Here is a 5,666-nt window from a genome sequence, read left to right as displayed (position 1 = left end):
GTTTATTAAGAAGCCTTAGTAAATACTTAACTAACCCTAATTCCTAATCCTAACCATAACCGTAATGAACTAGTTACTAAGCCTGAATCATACTTAAACCATTGGCTAAATTTGATCGTGGTTCCTCTGATCAAGATTTAGTAGGTTGCGTGCCACTGAAATAATCTTATAGTTGCAGAAAGACGATGATAATAATAGGTTTTAATGTGCATGTCAACGACCAGCATTACTCAGCTCCAGCTCCTGATTCCTGACCAAATCTAACTCAAAATGAAGAGCTTATCTTACCTCAGCCACTTTTATCTATTTACTAAATACTTGTCAAAGTTTTTTTAATGGGGAAAACACATTTATTCCTGATCGTAGTTTGTCTGATAAAGATTTAGTTGTTTTCATGCCATTTAACAAATCGTAAAGTTCGAGAAAGACGATAATAAAATGATTTTAATGTGCATGTTAACGACCAGCGTTACTCCTACTCCTGATTCCTGACCAAATCTAACTCAAAATGAAGAGCTTTAACTTAGCTTAGCCACTTTTATCTATTTAATACATACTTTTCACACTCTGATGTCTATGAACTGTCTCCGTTTCAGTTCCCGCTCGGACAAATACAGGGGCACAATGGGGTTTACAGTATGTGACACGAGGCTGATACTATGAACTCAGTTGGACAGATTTTTAGATCCACTGATACCGGACGCACTTCGCATCGCTCCGATTCATGGCGCCGCACCGATCACGTGTAATTGTGCCGTTATATGAGCTGATAAGACCATTGTATTATTGTTCGACGCCAAGACATCCGGGGTGTCGCCACGATGAATAATTTAACACAATGGTTGCGACTGCCAGTGTTACAAAGCTTGAGATTTAAAAACATTTGGTCGGTGGTCAGATTGCAATAAAATAAGATTAAAGAATAAACGTTACTGGCAAAAAAGTAAACAAAAGAGTCTTGGAACAATTCAACAAACTGCTGGGGAAACACTGCACTAGTGGATTCAGGAGTGAAGTTAATCGTGCTTGATGAAAGGCTTGTGGTCCTTTTAAATTAGGCCCCACAAAAGGCGTTTTCACACAACAGTACCAAGAACTAAGTCCCTATAATAAAGCAGCCCCTGTTTAGTTAGAGGAACCAACGCATCCCCCTGTACGGATGCTGAAAGTGGGCTGCGTCTGTGAAGAACGGAACATTTATATTTCGAATTAAGTCAGCCAAAAGCAATTAAGGACTTAAAACTGTGTCCAGGCAATTACTTCTGTGGAATAATCGACTCAAAGTTTGTCTAAATCTGAGGATGAACGATAAAAGAGCTCCTTGTTCAAACTTGTGTCACCAAAACGCCCATTTCTGGCCGTCCGTGCAGGCTCAAACTCTCTCTGCCTCTGCCCTGTCTGGACCTGCCTCTGCCCGGTCTGGACCTGCCTCTGCCCGGTCTGGACCTGCCTCTGTCCGGTCTTGACCTGCCTCTGTCCGGTCTTGACCTGCCTCTGCCCTGTCTGGACCTGCCTCTGCCCTGTCTGGACCTGCCTCTGCCCGGTCTGGACCTGCCTCTGCCCTGTCTGGACCTGCCTCTTCGTTGGTCTGGACCTGCCTCTGCCAGGTCTGGACCTGCTGGACCTGCCTCTGCCCGGTCTGGACCTGCCTCTGCCTGGTCTGGACCTGCCTCGGCCCGGTCTGGACCTGCCTCTGCCCGGTCTGGACCTGTCTCTGCCCGGTCTGGACCTGCCTATGCCCGGTCTGGACCTGCCTCTGCCTGGTCTGGACCTGCCTCGGCCCGGTCTGGACCTGCCTCTGCCCGGTCTGGACTTGTCTCTGCCCGGTCTGGACCTGCCTATGCCCGGTCTGGACCTGCCTATGCCCTGTCTGGACCTGCCTCTGCCCTGTCTGGACCTGCCTCTGCCCTGTCTGGACCTGCCTCTGCCCTGTCTGGACCTGCCTCTGCCCGGTCTGGACCTGCCTCTGCCCGGTCTGGACCTGCCTCTGCCCGGTCTGGACCTGCCTCTGCCCGGTCTGGACCTGCCTCTGCCCTGTCTGGACCTGCCTCTGCCCTGTCTGGACCTGCCTCTGCCCGGTCTGGACCTGCCTCTGCCCTCTCTGGACCTGCCTCTGCCCTGTCTGGACCTGCCTCTGCCCGGTCTGGACCTGCCTCTGCCTAGTTTTGACCTGCCTCTTCGCCCTCTGCCCAGTCTGGACCTGCCTCTGCCCGGTCTGGACCTGCCTCTGCCCGGTCTGGACCTGCCTCTGCCCTGTCTGGACCTGCCTCTGCCCTCTCTGGACCTGCCTCTGCCCTGTCTGGACCTGCCTCTGCCCGGTCTGGACCTGCCTCTGCCCTGTCTGGACCTGCCTCTGCCTGGTCTGGACCTGCCTCGGCCCGGTCTGGACCTGCCTCTGCCCGGTCTGGACCTGTCTCTGCCCGGTCTGGACCTGCCTATGCCCGGTCTGGACCTGCCTCTGCCTGGTCTGGACCTGCCTCGGCCCGGTCTGGACCTGCCTCTGCCCGGTCTGGACTTGTCTCTGCCCGGTCTGGACCTGCCTATGCCCGGTCTGGACCTGCCTATGCCCTGTCTGGACCTGCCTCTGCCCTGTCTGGACCTGCCTCTGCCCTGTCTGGACCTGCCTCTGCCCTGTCTGGACCTGCCTCTGCCCGGTCTGGACCTGCCTCTGCCCGGTCTGGACCTGCCTCTGCCCGGTCTGGACCTGCCTCTGCCCTGTCTGGACCTGCCTCTGCCCTGTCTGGACCTGCCTCTGCCCGGTCTGGACCTGCCTCTGCCCTCTCTGGACCTGCCTCTGCCCTGTCTGGACCTGCCTCTGCCCGGTCTGGACCTGCCTCTGCCTAGTTTTGACCTGCCTCTTCGCCCTCTGCCCAGTCTGGACCTGCCTCTGCCCGGTCTGGACCTGCCTCTGCCCGGTCTGGACCTGCCTCTGCCCTGTCTGGACCTGCCTCTGCCCTCTCTGGACCTGCCTCTGCCCTGTCTGGACCTGCCTCTGCCCGGTCTGGACCTGCCTCTGCCCTGTCTGGACCTGCCTCTGCCCTCTCTGGACCTGCCTCTGCCCTGTCTGGACCTGCCTCTGCCTAGTTTTGACCTGCCTCTTCGCCCTCTGCCCAGTCTGGACCTGCCTCTGCCCGGTCTGGACCTGCCTCTGCACGGTCTGGACCTGCCTCTGCCCGGTCTGGACCTGCCTCTGCCCTGTCTGGACCTGCCTCTTCCCTGTCTGGACCTGTCTCTGCCCGGTCTGGACCTGCCTCTGCCCGGTCTGGACCTGCCTCTGCCCGGTCTGGACCTGCCTCTGCCCTGTCTGGACCTGCCTCTTCCCTGTCTGGACCTGCCTCTGCCCGGTCTGGACCTGCCTCTGCCCTGTCTGGACCTGCCTCTGCCCGGTCTGGACCTGCCTCTGCCCGGTCTGGACCTGCCTCTGCCCTGTCTGGACCTGCCTCTGCCCTGTCTGGACCTGCCTCTGCCCGGTCTGGACCTGCCTCTGCCCTGTCTGGACCTGCCTCTGCCCTCTCTGGACCTGCCTCTGCCCGGTCTGGACCTGCCTCTGCCCTGTCTGGACCTGCCTCTGCCCTGTCTGGACCTGCCTCTTCCCTGTCTGGACCTGCCTCTGCCCGGTCTGGACCTGCCTCTGCCCTGTCTGGACCTGCCTCTGCCCGGTCTGGACCTGCCTCTGCCCGGTCTGGACCTGCCTCTGCCCTGTCTGGACCTGCCTCTGCCCTGTCTGGACCTGCCTCTGCCCTCTCTGGACCTGCCTCTGCCCGGTCTGGACCTGCCTCTGCCCTGTCTGGACCTGCCTCTGCCCTGTCTGGACATGCCTCAGCCCTGTCTGGACATGCCTCTGCCCTGTCTGGACCTGCCTCTGCCCGGTCTGGACCTGCCTCTTCGTTGGTCTGGACCTGCCTCTTCGTTGGTCTGGACCTGCCTCTGCCTGGTCTGGACCTGCCTCTGCCAGGTCTGGACCTGCTGGACCTGCCTCTGCCCGGTCTGGACCTGCCTCTGCCTGGTCTGGACCTGCCTTGGCCCGGTCTGGACCTGCCTCTGCCCGGTCTGGACCTGTCTCTGCCCGGTCTGGACCTGCCTATGCCCGGTCTGGACCTGCCTCTGCCTGGTCTGGACCTGCCTCTGCCCGGTCTGGACTTGTCTCTGCCGGGTCTGGACCTGCCTATGCCCGGTCTGGACCTGCCTATGCCCTGTCTGGACCTGTCTCTGCCCGGTCTGGACCTGCCTATGCCCGGTCTGGACCTGCCTCTGCCTGGTCTGGACCTGCCTCTGCCCGGTCTGGACTTGTCTCTGCCGGGTCTGGACCTGCCTCTGCCCGGTCTGGACCTGCCTCTGCCCTGTCTGGACCTGCCTCTGCCCTGTCTGGACCTGCCTCTGCCCTGTCTGGACCTGCCTCTCCGCTGGTCTCATGTGAAGTGCGGCCAACAGCAGTCTTTAGAGGTGTTGAGACCTCAGTTCCCTCTTCCATTTTCCTCCCCCTTTCCCCCTCTTCTCTCCAGGGGCTGCGGCTTTAATGTCATTAACAGGTGTGGCTTAAAAATAGCCCTGAGCCGCGGTGCGTTGGCTGCGGCCTGTGCGTTCTGACGCCGGGGTGAGGTCTGGGGGAAAGAGCGGAACGAGAGAGTCTACGAGAGGGTAAACAAACAGATAGACTTACAGCCGGGGTGAGATACAGGCGGAGGCGCAGAAAAGACCTCATGGAGCCTGTTCCAGTTACTCCGTGGATACATATGCTCCTATGTACACATTACAGTAAAAGTGCCAATCATCATGTGGTCCAATTCAACATGAGGCCTGAGGGCCACATTTGGCCAGAGTTTACATGGTTTTTACATAGTTTATAGTTTACCTGCTGAAATAACCGTGTTTGGAAGATCAATGCAACTTTTTGATTACAATCTTTTCAGCTTTTTCCAGACGGTGTCACAGCCGTTACTTCTCACTCTGGTTGTGATTTTGCCCATCAGCCCTCGACAGAAAAAAGCTGTTTTCAAGCCGGCCACAACTCATTCAAATTCGAATATTTTATTTGCATTTAATTATAGTTTTCTGTGAAACAAACTCCATCAGGGAAAACTTTCTGAAAACACTACATCCTGTACCATCATGGTTTGTCTGACTTTTGTGATGCAAACCAAAGACATGGGACACATCCGATCACATGTCCATTGGCGCAGAACGGACGCCACATTTCACTCACAATCTGGCCCCGCCCTGAACCGGACGATGCATCCAAACGACGTGTTCACGATTCATAATTTGGTTCATTTTTCACAGCGACCGAGATGATTGACCGAGTCTGCAGTGACCATGTGTCTTCTGTAACTCTGGCCCCGCAGTTACATTACAATGTGGCCGCCCCCCCCCCCCCCCCCCCCCCCCCCCTGCCCCCCCCCCCCCCTCTTGGGATCACGCCGCACAAAAAGCAGGTCAGCAGCTTGTTAAATCTCCGCGTTGTGATGTTCGGATGGCGGCGGCGGCACAGAAGCACGTGCCGAAGTGACAAATAAAAACGCACCTGTCTAATTTAAACCTGTGTGTGTGTGTGTGGGTGGGGGGGGGGGGGGGGGGGGGGGGCGAGTATGGGGGGGCATTCGGGGGCGGGGAGCGGGGCTATAACTCCTAAACTTTCTCTGGACAGGGCTTATTTTTGGACCCTGAGA

The sequence above is a fragment of the Eucyclogobius newberryi genome, unplaced genomic scaffold (genome assembly GCF_026437365.1).
Source record: "Eucyclogobius newberryi isolate DKJ021-1_F unplaced genomic scaffold, fEucNew1.0.hap1 SCAF_16, whole genome shotgun sequence".
NCBI lineage: Eukaryota > Metazoa > Chordata > Actinopteri > Gobiiformes > Gobiidae > Eucyclogobius > Eucyclogobius newberryi.
This window is presented reverse-complemented; position numbering follows the sequence as displayed.